Source organism: Nicotiana tomentosiformis, chromosome 2 (genome assembly GCF_000390325.3).
Source record: "Nicotiana tomentosiformis chromosome 2, ASM39032v3, whole genome shotgun sequence".
NCBI lineage: Eukaryota > Viridiplantae > Streptophyta > Magnoliopsida > Solanales > Solanaceae > Nicotiana > Nicotiana tomentosiformis.
The window spans coordinates 142,758,546-142,778,665 of record NC_090813.1 but is presented as its reverse complement, the minus strand read 5'-3'; positions in this window follow the sequence as shown (position 1 = coordinate 142,778,665).

Here is a 20,120-nt window from a genome sequence, read left to right as displayed (position 1 = left end):
ATGCCTAGTATACTAGCGCTCTTGATAAGTAATTGAGAAAAATATCCACTAGAACAACCAAATAGTAGTTAGTTTATCAAAAAGGTTTCGGAAAATCTCTCGTATCCATGATAGGAAAAAGTGCATAAATTTTTTCGCTTTTCACGTAATTAAATTGTAACAACTCGATCGGTCGTTTTGAGCTCTAGCGCATCATTCAGCGGTTTGAGACCCTGAGCAGCTTCACGGCAGGTATTATGACTTGTGCGTATGGTCGGAATTGAATTACGGGAAGTTCGGAGTTAGTTTGGGAAGAAAATTCTAAATTAGGAAGCTTTAAGAATTGACTAAAGTGTGATTGTGAGTAAACGACCTCGGAATCGGGATTTGAGGGTTCCAACAGGTTCGTATGATGATTTTGGACTTGGGCGTATGTCCGAATCGGGTTTTGGATGGCCCAGGAGCGTTTCAACGCCTATTGTGGAAGGTTGGCATTTTGAAAGAATTTCGTAAATTAGGGTTTAAGTGTATTTCAATGTTATCGATGTCCGTTTGGGATTTCGAGTCTGGAAATAGTTCCGTATGGTAATTCTGGTATTGGGAGCGCGCCCGGAAGTGGATTCGGAGGTCCGTAGGTCATTTTGGGATCATTTGGCGGAAGTTAGAAATTTGAAGGTTTTTGAGAAGTTTGACCGGGAGTGGACTTTTTGATATCGAGGTCGTATTCTGATTCCGGAAGTTGGAACAGGTCCTTAATGTCGAATGTGACTTGTGTGCAAAATTTGAGGTCAATCGGACGTGATTTGATAGGTTTCGACATCGAATGTAAAAGTTTGAATTCTAAAGTTCATTATGCTTGAATTGGGATGCGATTCATGATTTCGATATTGTTTGATGTGATTTGAGGCCTCGAGTAGGTCTGTGTTATGTTATGGGACTTGTTTGTGTGATTGGACGGGGTCCAGGGGGGCCTCGGGTGTGTTTCGGGGTGGTTTCGGACCAAATTGGAGCTGTATTGGACTGTTGTTGCTGGTGTCTGGTTTCCTTCTTCGCGAACGCGAAAGAAGTCCCACGTTCACAAAGAGGAATTTATGGGGCTGCTGGGTTTGGCCTTCCCGAATGCGAACCAGTGGACGCGAACGCGAGGTAAGAGCTGGGCAAGCCTTCGCGAATGCGGCCAAGGCGACGCGAACATGAAGAGGAAAGGAGGGAGCTGGGCCTAAGGCCATTTGGCCTACGCGAACGCTTAGAGGGGTACGCGAACGCGAAGGGGCAGGTCAGCTGGCCTTCGCGAACACGTTCAAAGGGTCGCAAACGCGAAGAGAGATTTTTGGGCAGTGAGTTATTTTAAAACGGGATTTTGGCCATTTTCACTTTATTTCCTCCATGGGAGCCGTTCTTGGAGCGATTTTGGAGCTCCATCATCATCATCTATATCAAGGTAAATGATTCCCACCTATTGCAAGTTAAATATTTGGATTAAATATGGATTTAGACATGAAAATTTGTAGAAATTTGAGATTTTGAAGAAAAACCTAGAAATTGGTATTCTTGGAATTTGATCACGAATTTGGGCATGAAATTGAGAATAAATTATATATTTGAGTTTATCGTGCTATGGGTAAGGTTTATCTTCGAAAATTTTTGAACTCCGGGCACGTGGGCCCGAAGGTGATTTTATCGACTTTTCAAGCGGAATTAGGAATTGTTATAACTTGGATTATAATAAGTATTAGATTATTTATTTATGGATTTGCATGTTTATTAACTAGTTTTGGAGCGTTGGGCATCGGTTTGAGTTATTGGAAGGGCTTGAGAGCCAGTGATGGAACTTCGGAGCGACGTAAGTCTCTTTTCTAACCTTGTAAGAGGGAATTTACCCCATATGTAGAGTTAATTAATATGTGTTGTTATTTGTGGGGGCTACATACGCACGAAGTGACGAGAGTCCGTACGTAGCAACTATCCATGTTTATGTCCGGGTAGTTTTAGGTTTACGCCATGCTTTGTGGACATCGTTATTTGATTATATTTGTTAATTATATCAAATGGAACTAAGTCAAAGATTTTAAAGATTTAAAAGCTTCAAGTTGAATTGTCTTTATTTTGAAAAGAATCAAGAAAGAGTTATAATTTATTGATAATTTATATTTGACCGCGTCGCATGTATGATTCGCGAGCGGGGTATTTCTTCTACTACTCTCATGGGAGCGGGTCGTTCGCCTCGGTAGGTTAATAGATGCATCTATGGTTCGCGCAGTTCGACCCTCGGCAATGCACATTTTACATTTATGTTGGATCGGGCCGAACGTCCTCGGTGGTATTCGTGTGTGATAATAGAACTGGAAGTTCCTTTTATAATTGGTATAAACCATTATTTGAAAGACTATTTGTTTTAAATGAAGGAAATGAGGGAGTCTACAAGACGTGTCTAGTAGAGTCTTGTTTATAGGTGTGTTGTGCACCACACTTATAAGTCGGAGGCTACGGGGCATTTAGGACTATCACTCTTTCTTTTTACTGTAGATCGTTTGGTAGAGCTCAGTTGTAAGAAATTCAAACTCCTAAGTTCTATTTTATTCGTTATACAACGACATCTACATCCAGAAAGACAGTTGGTAAGAGATTAAATGTGGCTACGGAAGAGTTGAGTCAGAGGAACTCGATTTTGCATCATGCTTATGATGAGTAAATGTGAGGTTTTCAGCAGATTATGTGTGTACTAATATGTATAAGCTTTTTTATAAGGAGCCCTAAGGCATGAATATCTATCTACCACTATGGTAAAAAGTAACGAGAGAATCAGAAGGTAGGTACAAGTTTCAACAAGTAAAAGAAGCTAGGTGAAGAAGGATCCCAGTTAGTGAAGATTATCTGTATTTACAATTCAGGCAGAGAAATATAAGCATTCCGAGTTACTTTCAACAATAAAAAAATATATTCACTTGACAACACCCATTTCAGTTATGCCCCGTGGGAGCTAACAAATATAATTTAAGAGAAGGATGGGATATCAACATCCAGCTAGGGTTAGAGTAACCCAAAATTGTGGACGGATTATTATCATTAGCTCATAAATCTGAAGTATATTGCAAACGTGGTAATGGTTCTCCTTGTGTGACACCCAGATGGTGCACTCTAGAATAGTACAATCGGATATGAATACTAGAATGTTCAGAAATTTCAGAAGATTGGTATTGGAATCCTAGAAGGGATAAATATTTACCTGTGTATGGCTCGTCCCTAATAAAGAGAGAGTGTTAGGCGACCCGACGTGCCAGTGGGTTGAATCAAGGGGGGCTAAAAGTGAAAGAATGTTTTGAAGAAGTTTTCATAATAAGGAGATAGACGGAAATATTAGCAGGAGAATAAGAAGAAAGTAAATGAAGCATTATGAGTAAGATGTGATAAATGGATGATAACGGTAAATCAAAATATGACAGGACTACAGATTATATAGTCAAGTGAAGGAAAAGACAAGAAGTTACAAGCCTTGAGACAATAAAAGAGTATAAGCCATAAAGTCATGTCCCCATTTCGAGAAATGAGTTGGTGACTCATACATGATTACCAGAAGGAAAAGTTAGACCCCCGGAGTAATAGAAATTAGTATGGGCTAGTGAATAAGATAAACTGAATATGAATTCGGGACCAAAAGATTTGATAATAGTTGACATTGTGAGAATTTCAGAGATCGCGTTCCGGGAGATAATTGAATGGACAATAGAACAATAACTTTTAAAGGTCATTTAGGAAGACGTTTCCCTAAAACAAGCGCTGTGAGCAGAGTTAAGCTTAAGAGACTAAGTGTGCGAGTTACACTAGGTGTCACCTTTATGTGTAAGAAATTAAATTATCTCTGGTACATAAGGGTTAACGCAAGGCAAGTAAGAGTTCGTGAAGATGTGAAAAGACGCCAAATATGAAGAGGTGAAACATTTATAGGTAAATCTTCATATCAATAAATGTTAGTACTCACCTAAAGGGGGTAAGATGGTGTGATATGGTATTAAGTCAGAGTTATGTGGTTAAAGTAACTATGGAATAGTAAAGTAAGAATGTGGTAGAAAGGCAAAAGGAATGAGATTGCATTTATTCAGATCCTACGGATATGATACGACTCCAAAACATTATGTAAGCATGACGATGGGGAGAGGCAGTAAGGGTTCCATCACTAGATGTTATTGATAAATAAGTGCAAATGAACACTGGATACATAAGGAGCCAGTGTGTGGGATAAGTTAAGACAAAGGATATAACCCAAGAGAGATTACGTAGAATATAGATATGAGAATGGACTAACGTGTAGTTAGTAATTGATTCAGGAAGAGCCTAGCCAAGGCTAAACAAGAGGATATAGACAAATCAGCAGGTTGTGCAAGATAAACATAGTGAAACCCAATATAGGGAATTCAGTCTCGCAAATATGATAACATCGTAATCCTTGAGAAATATTCATATAGGAGTTGGTGTTGTTAAAGGTACCGTATAAGTGTTACGAAAAAAATGGTGCCACTGAGAAGACAGTCAAAACTTTCAGTTCAGAATCAACCTTACGAGCTCAAGGGCGTGGAGGTAAGTAATTAAGGATAATTATAGGTGAGTAAGAACATCAAAAATTCTTTCGGGTATACGATGTAATAAGCTCGCAGCTTTACAGGAGTCAAAGGATCTCTCTTAAGTACTACAAAGAAAAACTAAGTGAGGGAATAAGGAAGAAGGCTTCAACTTAAGCATAGTGACATAAGGAAGAAATGGTCTTGTAACAACAGTCTCACAACATTGTATGCACTCCATAAGAAAGTGGCACCTATCGTGGCCAGTGAACGAAAAAAAAAATCAATCAAAAGATGATATTTGACATCATATGAGTTACAGAAAATTCCAGTATTTGTGGTCAATGAGATAAGCCATGTATTCATGCAACAAGTGGAAGAACGACCATGAAAAGTAATTGCTTAGGTTTAAAGACAACTAAGAAAGCACGAGAAGAATTATCCTACCCACGATTTAGAGTTAGCCGCGGCGATTAATACACTAAAGATGTGGAGGCACTATTTGTATGGCATTCATGTTGATATCTATACGGATCATAAACGCCTTCAATATAGCTTCAATCAAAAGGAATTGAATTTTCGCCAAAGGAGATGGTTGGGGCTACTAAAAGTCTACGACGTTGATATTTTATACCATCCGGGGAAGGCGAATGTAGTAGTCGACGCCCTCAGCCTACATCTATGGGTAGCCTGTCATATTTACAGCTAGAGAAGTGTGGGATAGCCCATGAGATTCATCAGCAAGCTAGTCTTGGAGTTCGATTACTGGACTCAGGTGATACCGGAGTTACTATTTAGGACACGGCAATATCCCCTTTAGTAACTGAAGTAAAGGAACGCCAGTATGAGAATCCTGTGCTAGCTCATTACAGAGATACATCCCCTCAAAAGGAGAATACACCATTTAAAATTACAGGAGATGGAGTGCTCAGATATCGAGGTCGATTATGTGTTCATAATGTAGTAGGGTTGCGCCAGCAGGTTATGGGAGAAGCTCACTATTCTCGTTATTCCATTCATGCAGGAGCGACGAAGATGTATCATGATATCAGGGGAATATACTGGTGGGACGGAATGAAGAAGGATATAGCAGAGTTTGTTTCTCAGTGCCCTAATTGTCAGCAGGTTAAGATTGAGCATCAGAAACTCGGTGGATTATTACACGCTATAAATATTCCGACTTGGAAATGGGAAGTGATTAATATGGATTTCATCATAGGCTTACCTCGTACCCAACGTAAGTTCAATTCTATATGGGTTATTGTCACTATACTTAAAAAAGTAATCATTGTTTGGTTGTCAGGACTACTTACTCAACAGAGGATTATGCAAGGCTTTACATTAGGCAGATAGTACGACTTCATGGTGTCCCTATATCTATTATCTCAGATAGAGGTGCTCAATTTACAGCTAATTTCTGGAGGTCCTTTCAAAAAGGATTGGGGACTCAAATAAGTCTTAGTACAATATTTCATCCCCAAACAGACGGTCAGGATGAGCGTACTATTCAGATACTAGAGGATATGCTACGGGCTTGTGTGATGGACTTCATGGGTAACTGGGATGATCATTTTCCACTTATTGAGTTCGCATATAATAATAGTTATCATTCCACATTCGGATGGCTCCATACGAAGCTCTTTACAGATGAAAGTATAGGTCACCTATCGGATGGTTCGAGGTTGGGGAAACTAAGTTAGTAGGACCAGAGTTGGTACAACAGGCAGTTGATAAGATTAAGCTTATACGGGAAAGGCTATTAGTATCTCAGAGTCGTCAGAAGTCATATGCAGATAATCGACAACGAGACTTGGAGTTTCAGGTAGATGACTGGGTATTCCTAAAGGTATCACCGATGAAAGGCATTATGAGATTCGGTAAGAAAGGAAAGCTTAGCCCTCGGTACATTGGACCTTATAAGATCATACGTCGAGTAGGCCAGGTAGCATATGAGTTAGACTTGCCTTCCAAATTGGAGTATGTACATCCAGCCTTTCATATGTCTATGCTCCGTAGGTGTATTGGAGATCCCTCTAAAGTCATTCTAGTTAATAATGTTCAGGTTACAGAGTAGCTATCATATGAGGAAGCTCCCATTTCTATACTAGATAGACAAGTTCGGAGATTAAGAACTAATGATGTAGATTCGGTTAAAGTACTTTGGATTAACAATAATGTGGAGGAGATGACTTGGGAAGCTGAAGAAGAAATGAAGACTGGGTATCCTCATTTTTTTTTGCCACTTCCGGAGGAGGATCAGACTGAGACATCACAGCCATTAGGTAAGCATATAGTACTTGATTCTTATGTTAGTTACTGTTATTGGTCGTGTGAGGCCATTGGTGTTATTGATGATTGTGGCCCTGTGTGGCTTTGTATTATTGGGTTTTCTGTGTGTCAAGTTGGTAGTAGTAACATTACAGAGGAGATTCTACCAAAATTTCTATAGATTTCTGGGAGTTTAACATTCGAGGACGAATGTTTCTAGGGGGAAGATTGTTACACCCTGTGCGTCCCAAGGTGACGTAATGAATATGAGACTTGTTAATCATGATTTAAATGATTTTAAAGTCATAATATGGCTATATATGATGTTTGGATAGAAAATATGAAGTTTGAGAAAAATCAGATTAAAGTTGCAGAAACACCGACTAAGGATTTGTCATGTAATAGAATTTTCTGAAAAATATATTTCGTGTGCTATATGAGGTATTTTTGGTACATATTATATATCACATTGAAGGTCTTGGAATTTAGTTTCCAATGCACTTAACCGTTCATTCATACGACACCCGGATAAAAGGTTATAAGCATTGGAAGAAGGGCCAATTAAAGGGTGCCAAGTATCACCTTTATGACTTTTAAAACAATTGGGATATTTGCATCCCATATCGTCTCTTTCTCCAATTTTCCAGAGAGCTCGCCCAAATAACACCCCTAACTTTACTCTTAAGCTCTCTATAAGAGCTTCAAACAATATTATCATCCTGGGTACGGAATCAAGAAGCGATAACATTAAAACGATCCCTACGGTGTAAGTATCGCTATATCGGCTCTCTTTTTCTTTGTGGTTTGAGTTTTGGAAGGTACTTCATAGTTAATAAAACGTGTACTTTCTGTATTTAAGTGTTTAAATATTAATGAAGGTTGATAAATTCATTTCCTAATAGTTAGAACTCACGGGACGCTGATCGGAAGCCGTGAGTTCGAGTTATTTAACTTGTAGTACTGTTTTGTGGGCTGTTTCGTGTTGCCTTTGGGATGTATATTTTTCTACTGTTTAATGGAGTTTTGGAGGATAAATTGTGTGGAGAGACACCACATAATGACGGAATGGTGGGCTGGTCATTCATCGTTACATTATTTTAAGTTGTTTGACACTACTTTGGTTGTCGTTTTATGTATGAAGTGATTAGGGTGTGTGGGCTGTTTTGTAGTATATTATGACGGTGATAAGGTTGGAAAATGATGCTCACATGTTGTTATTGTTGTGTTCTTCTTGTTGTTGGTATATGGTATTGGAGGAGGGCATAGTTACAGGGGAGATGCTGCCCAAATTTAGGTAAACGAACTACTAGTTTAAGATGCGGATTTAGCCTTTACTCAGCATTGATTTTGAATCTCCTTATGATGTGGTAAATTGAATTGAGTTGTTTGAAGAATTTCTTGGAAGGTATTAAGGACTCAGCGGAGTTAAGGTGTGTTAAGGCTATCCCCTCTTTCTTTTTGGAATGATCCAAATGATACAAACGAAATGAGCAAAATACGCAACTTTCATAAATGACTCTATTCATAGAAATATTAGGGGTGTCTATATTCTTGATTCCCTATGTGAATTATTATTATATCCTCTATTCATGGGTCTCAAAAAAATACGTATTTGATAAAGTTTGTCCGAAAGACATATTAATTTTATGATATTCGAGAAATCTTATTAACGTATTTCTTATGCATTTCATGAATTTATACATGTACATTGACCCATGACCAGAAGGCGTTATATACGCATATATTATATGTATATGGGATATGGGAAAAGGTTAAGGCGTTATATACGCACCACCACCTGATATGCTGGTATACGTTGATGATTTTGCCCACGGTGGTCGAGATGATATGATGGGATGCCCTCAGAGGCTTGATGATGTTATGCACGCATATACCTATGAATGGTATGACATTTATACGCACATGCATGACATTATAAATTTTCATGATTCACAGAGCTATTCAGAATTTTAGGTTAAGTTCTTTACTCCATGTTTCTTTCATGTCTTTTATATACTACTGTCATGCCTTACATACTCGGTACTTTATTTGTACTGACGTCCCTTTTGCCTGGGGACGCTGCGTTTCATGCCCGCAGGTACTGATAGACAGGTTGAGAGTTCTCCAAGTAGGCTATCAGCTCAGCGGAAGATGTTGGTGCGCTCCATTTGCTCCGGAGTTGCCTATTTGGTCAGTATGATTTGAATATGTATTGATTGGTATGGCGGGGCTCTGTCCCAACCTTTATGATAATTATGTACTCTTAGAGGCTTGTAGATAGATGTCATGTATACGGATACCGGTATGGCCTTATAGGCCAGTACGTCATATGTATAAGTCAGTATATCAAGTTCGGTCACTCTATATTGAGTATTTCCTAATGTTTTATTCTACTTATCTCATGACAGCCTCTCCAGCTCAGTTATCTATGATAGTATGATACGAAAAGATACGTCATGTTGGTACTCGGTTGAGTAAGGTACCGAGTGCCCATCGTAGCCCATCAGTTTGGGTCGTGACAACAAGTAATAGTCTGAAAGGAATACAATTGTTTGAATGAAAGAAAATAGTAGGACATAAAATATAGACGGAGACTTCAAGGTCTGTGAACACCGGCAAATCTACCTTGAGTCTCCGGACAGCGGACCAGTAGAAAATCTCGATCAACCTGAGCCGGTATCAAAATCTGCACAAAAAGTGCAGAGTGCAGCATCAGTACAACCGACCCCATGTACTGGTAAGTATCGAGCCTAACCTCGGTGAAGTAGTGACGAGGCTAGGACAAGACTCCCACATATAACCTGAACAGTATAATCATGCTAGTGGCAACAACAGTAAGTAAAGTAATAACGCAGAAATAATGGGAAGGGAACATACAGTGGGGGAATACAACATAAAGAGTGAGAATAATGAAAAGATAAAATTAAACAGAAAATCCGTAAATGAATTAAGCAATTGAAACAGCAAAAGAAAATTGCACGGCATCACCCTTCGTGCTTTTACTCTCAATCTCACCAAATAAATAAATAGAACAGCACGGCATTACCCTTCGTGCTTTTAAACCTCTTATAATATACACGGCATCACCTTTCGTTCTTTACACTCTTCCTCACAATATAAATAATGCATGCACGGCATCACCCTTTGTGCTTTACACTCCTCCTCACAAATCACAGAATCAATAACAACAGATAGATAAGAGTATCACAAAGAAACCAGTATTTTTCCCATAATCAATAGCACAATGTAATCTCAACCTCGAATCAATATTCGAAAGTTACCAAATATGAGTCACCCAACATTTCCAATAACCCTCTAAGCATGGATAGTTGGATTTAAGGCTAAAAAATAGACAAGAATAGAATTTCACTCGCATGCTATGACTCGACAATGACGCATAGATGCTCGTCACCTCACCTATACATCGCATTTAACAACCAATCACGTAGCAAATGAACACATAATACCTATTCCCTCAAGCCAAAGTTAGACATGGCACTTACCTCGCTTTGAAGGCCACTTAATTCTCAATCACCGCTTTTCCTTTGGAATTCACCTCTAAACCACTCGTATCTATTCAAAAATGACTCAATAATATCAAACATTGCTAAAGGAATCAATTATATTTCATAAATTAAACTTCCCAAATTTTTCTCCAAAAAGTCGGAAAAATAAAATCGACCCCGGGCCTGCTTGGTCAAAATCCGAGGTTCGGACCAAATCGACAGGGCACCCTTCTGGGTCAATCTGGTCAACGGGGCTGCTATGGATGAAAACCTCTCCACAAATCGACGGTAATAGCCCGCCAAACCCAGGAAACTACGGATCTTTGTAGCTGATGTGGATTCAGGCTAGTTCTGGACTGCCTCAATCTTCTTAAGATCCACCTGAATACCCTCTACTGATACAACGTGACCCAAGAAAGCAACTGAAGTCAACCAAAATTTGTATTTTGAGAACTTAGCATATAACCGGCTGTCTTTCAGAGTCTGAAGAACGATCCGAAGGTGCTGCTCATGCTCCTCTCGACTCTGGGAGGAGATCGAGATATCATCAATAAACACAACCACAAAGGACTCCAGGTAGGTTTTGAACACCCGGTTCATCAAATCCATGAATGTTGCTGGGGCATTTGTCAGCCCAAGTGACATCACTAGAAACTCATAATGCCCATATCAAGTCCGAAAAGCTGTCTTAGGAACATCGGATGCCCTAATCCTAAACTGATGGTAGCCAGATCTCAAATCAATCTTTGAAAACACCTTGTCACCCTAAAGCTGATCAAATAAATCATCAATCCTCGGCAATGGATATTTGCTCTTGATGGTGGCTTTACCCAACTGCCGATAATCTATACACATCCTCATCGATCCATCTTTCTTCTTCACAAACAACACAGGTACACCCAAGGTGAGACACTAGGTCTAATGAAGCCCTTATCAAGCAAATCTTGCAACTGCTCCTTCAATTCTTTCAACTCTGGCGGGGCCATGCGATATGGCAGAATGGAAATAGGCTGAGTTCCAAGAGCCAAATCAATGCAGAAATCAATATCACTGTCGGGTGGCATCCCCGGCAGGTCTACAGGAAACACCTCTGGAAACTCACGAACAACTGGCACTGAATCTATGGAAGAAACCTTCGCACTAGAATCGCGGACATAAGCCAAATAAGCTAGACACCCCTTCTCGACCATATGCCGAGCCTTTACATAAGAGATAACATTGTTGGCAGAATGGCCAAGATTCCCTCTCCTCTCTAATCGAGGCAACCCCTGCAAGGCTAAGGTCACTGTCTTGGCATGACAATCTAATTATAGCATGATAAGGTAATAGCCAATCTATACCCAGTATGATATCAAAATTAACCATGCCAAGAAGTAGGAGATATATACGAGTCTCAAGACTCCCAATGGTGACCACACATGAACGATAAACACAATTTACAACAATAGCATCTCCCACTGGTGTGGACACATACACAGGAGCATTCAAAAAATCACGGAGCACAACCAAATAGGAAGCAAAATAGGATGACACATAGGAGTAAGTAGATCCCGGATCAAACAAAACTGAAGCATCTCTATTGCAAACTGTAACAGTACCTGTGATAACAGCGTCAGATGACTCAGCCTCAGGCCTGGCTGGGAAAGTATAACACCTGGGCTGGGGCCCACCACCCTGAACTACGTCCCTGGGACGGCCTCTAACTGGCTGGTCTCCACCTCTAACGGCCTGACCTCCACCTCTAACAGTCTGGCCTCTACCTTTGGCTGCCTGACCCCTGCCTCTGGCTGGCTGAGCAGGTGGTGCAACAACTGGTGCCGGAACCATGGCACGAGAACTCTGATGCTGTGAGCTGCCCGTTTCCCGAGGGAAAAATCTAGCAATGTGCCTCAGATCACTACAAGTATAACATAACCTCGGTTGTTGTGACTGTTGGCCCTAAAACTGACCCTGTCGACCTGAATAGCCACCCAGATAACTCTAGAGTGGAGGTGCACTAATAGGAGCTGGTGGTGCACTGTAGGCTAGCTGGTCGGAATAATGCATCTGAGGGCCACGACGACCTAAGGCACCGTGGATGTCTGGAGCGCTGAATGAAACGGCCTAGGAGGATGGCCTCTACCAAGTGTACTCCTGCCTCTAGATGAAGCACCGCTGAACTCACCGGAATGACGAGGTCTCTTGTCAGACCCCTGACCTCCTTGAGTAAGAACCAGTTCGACTCATCTAGCGACATTAGCATCCGCCTGAAAGGAAATCTCACTCACAGTCTCCTTAGCCATCTGCAATTAGATAGGCTGAGCAAGTCCATCAATGAACCTCCTCACCCTCTCTCTCTCTCTCTCTCTCTCTCTCTCTCTCTCTCTCTCTCTCTCTCTCTCTCTCTCTCTCTCTCTCTCTCTCTCTCTCGGTGGGAAGCAGAATAATAGGATGACGGGCCAAATCCACAAAACGGGTCTCATACTAAGTAACAGTCATACTACCATGCTAGAGATGCTCAAACTGACGGCGATGTTCCTCTCTCAATGTGATTGGCAGAAACTTCTCTATGAAGAGCTGAGAGAACTGGTCCCAAGTAAGAGCAGGCGACCCAGTTGGTCTGGTCAACAAGTAATATCTCCACCATTTCTTGGCGGAACTAGTCATCTGAAATGCAGCAAAATCGACCACATTGGTCTCCACTATACCCATATTCCGTAGAACCTCGTGACAGCTATACTATTCTATACTATTAACTATTCTATACTATATATACATCTTATATATATCCTTTAACTTCGTCGTTTATGGAAAAACATTGTTACCCATAATATAATGTACAGTGAAAAGGAATAAGAACAACACAGTAACATGATTTAATACAGTTAAAATATATTATTTTTATAATTTCTATTAAAAAGAAGGTCAAACATATAGGCAGCCCCTTAAAGTTGACTCTAATTTTTATTTAGATACTTTAACTAGGACCTGTATTATTGAGCACTCCAACCCTAACAAAATTGTGCCAATTGAACACAATAGGCTGACATGGCAAAAAGAGTGCATTTCACATCTCTTGCGCGCGTGAATTGATCCAAAAACATATCATTCTTTATTTTCCTACATATCACTTTTTAAAACTATATCACCGCCTTAGCTTTTTTATCTGAAAATCTCCAAGCCACCTCAACCATCGCCGGAAAAATCACACACCACCTCATGAGAGCCATTGCATACAACTACTGTCAGCTAGCAAAGTAATATTCATCTTGATCTCAACTTGTATGGTTTAGCTCTAACAACCTTTACACAAATTGAAAACCACTCATTTCATCTTCAGCGATGCACCTTTATCCATTCACCACCATCTTTAACCAACTTTATACACCGGCAGACTACTCAACCCCAAAACGACACATTTAACCAGCTTTTTACACTAGCGTCCAAGTCAACTCTGTATAGTGGAACCACACCAGTTATTTCCCATCCTATGAAGTATTTATTCTTTACATTAATTTCAGGTATTCACAGTAGTTTTAGAGGCCTTACAGTGAATTCGTAATTCCTCATCGTGGTATTTACAGATATTATTTAGTATTGCTATCATCATCTCACCACCAATAAAATTTCTCTTTTAAATACTGAAGATTAAAAAAACACCATCCATCAATGGTGCCCACTTCATTCTCCATTCTTGGCTATCCAAATACTCCACAATAGTGGCCCTTATACTCTATATTGTGACATCAGATTATTGAATTAAATACAACAAGAATTTAAAGATTCCATTGCCTCAGATAATGAAGGTGATTAGGTGAAGAAAAAGGGTAACAAGTGTTATGTGATGTGAAATAAATTTTAGAAGACAAAAGAAAGCAGGTAAAGTTATAGGTTTTGGATAGAGATTTAGAAGAAGAGGGGGGAAAGATGAAATGAAGGAGAGGAAGAAAGAAGAAAAAGAAAAGGCAGAAGAGTAAAGGAAAGCAACGAAGAAGATAGATGAACGGCGGGGAAGGATATCCAATGTGGAGAAAAAGCTTTTTTTTTTACTTCCACGTGGCTATCATTTATTTGTCTGATTTGCCACATCGGAAGCAATTGTTGTCACGCGCCTAACTTATTCATACATATTGTCTGTGGTGCTCAATAGGCACAATTTTGTTAAGGTTGGAGTGCTCAATAAGTACAAGTGCTAGTTAGAGTATCTAAATAGAAATTAGAGCAAAACTTTAAGGGGCTGCATATGTATTTGGCCTAAAAAGAATAAAAATTTTATACAACTTGACCTAATTGAAGATAAAGACGCACACTTCCTATTCGGCAAAGAAACAAATGCCAAAACAAAGAAGCCAAACAATTTATAGATTATTATAAAATAACAAAGTTAGAATAAAATATCAATCTCCCTCTATACTTGTCTTCAATTTATTTCTTTTGTAATCTTTATTTTATAACACGTTATCAGCATGAGACTCTGCCATTTTGAGCACTTACATCGAATTTAATTTCTATTTCAGTGTTCATCTCCGATGTAAGGCGACACTCTTATGTCCGTGGTCAGATCTTGTTCATTCCGAGATCATAAGGCACATTATATCCTTGAGGTGGTGAGTTTTTCTTCTTGGTAGTAGTGATGTAGATATCACTTATATATGGAGTGGCCAAATTTGCGTAATTTAATTTGAGCATTTTGCTTATATTTTAATATCTTTATCATCGCTTGCTTGGTTATATGTTACGTATACAGTACCTATTTTGGTATTTGTTTTCATACTTATTATCTTAATAAAGGATTACAAAGTGGATATCATTGTTAGATCCACTTAAACTCCAGCAGAGTTTGGAAGAAATATACAATCACCAGAAGTGGTTATATTTCGTATATCTCATTGTAACTAAATTTTGTTAACCACGAGAAGTGGTATATGCCTATGACCACCAGAAGTGATAATTTAGACTTTCTATGGTTACAATTAAAGATAAGCTAGAGAAATATTCTCTATATTACATGCACGCCTCGATTTGCTCCTGAAGTAGTAAATATTTTAAAAGAGGTTGAAGCATCACAATTTGATGTGATTAACGCGCGTTCAGATAATCATGTTCGATTTCCTGAAGGGTGAGAAATTTCAATAAATATTAATCTATTCCCTGAAGTGAATGTGATAATATTAATAAAGTCATAAATATGAACGCGCTCTTATTGTAAATATATTACAATTCACCTCTAGAAGAGTTAATATGATTGAGAGAATATATACTCAATATTTCATATTTTTAATTTGCTCCTGAAGAAGTAACACAATTGAAATTTCCTCATGAAGTAGGAAAATATTTTGAAGCAGTATCTTTATGTGCTTAAACAAAATAATGAGCTATTCAAAGTTATTTTTGAAGCACATTTTTATTCCCTGGAGTGAATGAAGAAACACCACAACTCACATCCTAGAGAGGTAGAATAATAGAGGATACAAATATTATTTATATAGCATAAAGATCATTGGCACATGTACTTGTTGTACGTAAAATATCCTGGATAATTTTATTAAGTATCATTCTAAGGCAAAAGCATTCTTGTAGAATACTTTCTACTACAACCACATTAATATATTATGATTAGTTATTGAGTTCCCCGAAGGAAATAACAACTCGTGTATCTTTCCTTAAAAGATGCAATGACTATGTAGTTGCCGTATTGATACAAAATATTCAGATGTTAATGATATTTCTCCTTGAAGGAGATATTTGTCACAAAGTTAGTGGTAGAAATATTAAAATTCTTAATTTTCGTCATTTATAAATTTAGAATTAGCTTTATATTGTTCATTTGATTATGATTTTCTCTCATGACACCAGAAGTGTCTGAGCAATATTTAGTAGTACAACAAAAGCTCCTGAAGAGCTAACTGTTTGTCTAGAAGACACATGACACAAGTAGTGTCTGAATAATATTTGATTGTGGACAATAAATGAAAAGCTCCCGAAAAGCTTATTTGTCATTATTGTGGTCAAAACATATGTTATGATAAACCGAAGTTTACTAATACACATGACTATCATACTGAGACTACAAATGATTGAAAGATTGAAAATCTTCATGTTTCCACAATCATATTGGGTAAAATATGTATATGAGAAGATACCTACCTTATTTTTCAAATTCGTACTACATCATGTATTACAATATACCATAAGTTTACAAATGCAAAAGCAGTCACAGTAAATTAGAAATTTACCGATACAAAAGTAGCTACAGTAAATCAGAAGTTTACTGATGCAAAAGTTTATGCCATAGTAAACCAGAAGTTTACTTAGAGATAGCACATGCCATGATAAACTTGAAGTTTTCATTTGCTTAAATGAGCTATTTGAGAATTCAGATAAACATATACTGAAAAACTAGAAGATTCTTCAAGAATTCTCTTGTATTGCTTGTTCTCATAATAACTTGATTATACCAGTTAAAGTTGGGACTAAAATCCCCGAATTCTCGAATATATAAAAGGTGAATATGGGCTCATTCACCTATCTTGTAAACCACTTATAGATGCATATATAAGATGGTTACATGTATGTTTATTGTCAACTTGCAGTTTGGCATTTGAAATTGTCTTTCTCAATTAAGAGCATAATTTTCAGATTATGAAATCAAGATAGTTCATCTTGATGATGCTGGTTTATATCCAAGCTAGTTTAGCATTGAATACCTCCTATTAATAGCTAAAATATTGCTTATGAGAACAAAGCCTCATGTGTTAGTCTAAGATTTTCTAAACTGTATACATCATCACTTGTATGCATCAGACCAACAAAATATGATAAGTCCCCCCCTCACAATTGGTTTAGGATCAAAACCCAAATATTTTTACTATCTAATAACTTTTGATATGTGATATATGATTAATTTCTCTACCACAATGCACAAAAATATATTTTCTAAAGAAGATTGGGGATATGAGTTAGTTTTTCTAACATTTGGGGGATGGAATAAAACAGCCAAAAAATATGCTATATGAATCAAATTATCATTAATATGATCCTCACTTAGAAGATAATTCAAGTCAAATGCCAGAAGCATTTGCTGATCCAAAATTAAATATCATATTTCAGCTGCAAATGCTCCTATTAAAATTAAAGTCCCTGAAGGATAGAGTTAACTGTACGCATGAAGCGTGGTAGACCAATCGGTTCCAAATGTAACAATCCTTGAAAAGAATAGGAGCAAATGATCAAAATGAAGGAGGAAATAAGCTCTGGAAGAGCCCATGACATAACATTTCATGAAACTCCAGAAGAAGTTCAGGTACCTGAAAATAAAGAAAGTGATGAGATCTCAACAAGTTATGTCGCTTGCGAACTGATACGAAATGATCGTCGACGATATATTTGATACAATATAGTGCACAATATTATAAAAGATTGTGAGGATATGACCTATAGTCCAGACACTTGAAGATGTCATACCATTTAAGTGTAAGTCATAACCTATATGACTCATTTGATTAATTCTATATGAAGATCACTGAAGGATTTAAAATGCCTGAAGCAAATTCAAAATCTCGGGAAATGTATTCAATCAGATTACAAAGATATTTGTACGGTTTAAAGCAATCTGAGCGCATGTGGTATAATCGCCTTAGTGAATATTTGTTGAAAGAAGGTTACATAAATGATGTTATTTGTCCATTTATTTTTATAAAGAAAATGGCATCAGAATTTGTTATACTTGATGTTTATGTTGATGACATAAATCTTGTTGGAACTCCAGAAGAGCTCCAAAAGGTAATTAAATATCTTAAGAAAGAATTTGAGATGAAAGATCTTGGAAAGATAAAACTTTGTCTTGGTCTGCAAATTCAATATTTAGCAGACGGAATCTTTATCCATCAATCTGTCTATACATAAAGGGTCTTAAAACGCTTTTACATGGATAAAGCGCACCCATTGAGTACACCAATGATTGTTCGATCACTTGAAGTGAATAAGGACCTGTTCCGACCTCCAGAAGAGGATGAGGAACTCCTTGGTCCTGAAACACCCTATCTCAGTGCAATTGGTGCACTTATGTATCTTGCTAATACTACAAGGCTTGACATAGCATTTTCTGTTAATTTACTAGCAAGATATAGCTCTTCTCCTACACGGAGACATTGGAATGAGATTAAGCATATATTGCGATATTTAAAGGGAACTCTTGATATGGGTTTGTTTTATGCTAACAAAGGTAGTGCAGATCTTGTTGGTTATGCAAATGCATGTTATTTATCTGATCCCATAAAGCTAGATCTCAAACCGGCTACGTGTTTACATGTGGAGGTACTATCATATCATGATACTCCACAAAGTAATCTATTGTTGCTACTTCTTCAAATCATGTTGAGATAATAGCTATTCACGAAGCAAGTAGGGAATGTGTATGGTTGAGATTAGTGATTCATTTCATTCGAGAAAAATGTGGTTTGGAATGTGATAAAAGATCCACAATTTTATACGAAGACAATATTGCATGCATAACCCAATGAAAGGGAGGATTTATAAAAGGAGATAAAACGAAACATATTTTACCAAAATTATTCTACACACATGATCTTCAGAAAAATGGTGACATTGATGTGCAACAAATCCGTTCAAGTGACAATCCGGCAGATTTGTTCACTAAGTTTTTGCCAACTTCAACTTTTGAGAAGGTGGTATACAAGATTGGAATGCGGAGACTCAAATATTTGAAATAAGTTTTTCATCAGGGGGAGTGAAATACACACTGTACTCTTTTTTTCTTACTAAAGTTTTTTCCCATTGGATTTTTCTTGTAAGGTTTTTAATGAGGCGGCTAAAAATGCGTATTACTAAATATGTGTACTCTTTTTCCTTCATTAGGATTTTTCCCACTGGGTTTTTTCTAGTAAGGTTTTAACGAGGCACATTATCTTTTAATGAACATCCAAGGGGGAGTGTTATGAAAATATTATATTGTGGATGTCCATTCGTTACTCCGCTATAGATAATCTTTCTGAAGAAGATTATCCATTTAGTACTCTGTTGAAATTTATTTGCAAGCAGCTGATGCAGGCAGGTTGCAAGCAACTCAATGAAATGATTTGCAGCAGCTTCTTATTAAACAGGCAGGTTGCAAGAAGCTCATGCAGACAGTTTACAAGTAGCTAAAGAAAAGCCTTGCATCTGCTTCCTGAAAAGTCTCGCAGTTGCTTCCTTTCTTCTATAAATAGAGGAGTTTTCAGTTCATTATGAACATAATTTTGAAAGTTGAATAAAATATCAATCTCCCTCTATAGTTATCTTCAACTTATTTCTTTTATAGTCTTTATTTTATAACATCGACTAATTTGAGAGAATTCTAACTTGCAAAAAAATTTGAAGAGACCGACTAAAAATCAAGTTGAGGTCCTTGCTGTACTTTGTCGGATTACCTTCACAAAGAGTAAAGAAACACATAAATTGCTAGAATTAGCACATGTTCTTGCCTATATTTGGTAGTTTGCGGAAGATGAGAGCCGTTTGGTTTTGTTTTTGTGCTCTCAAAATTTAGAAAAGGAAGCCAATTCGGAACATAGCTAACTTATATGACCTTCAATTAAGTGTGTTGTTTTGATTCTCCGTGGCAGAGCGAAGAGGGAGGGAACATTATCATGGGGAAAACAAATCTAAAGAAGATGATGTTTGAGGAAGTTTTCCGCGACACAAATATGTAGTTTTTTTTATTAAAAAAAACATTTAATTAGACAAGGATAATTTCGTAATTTAATTTTTAACTTAATATAATATATTGTAGATTACTTTATTTACACGCGATCAATTACCTAAATACGTCATT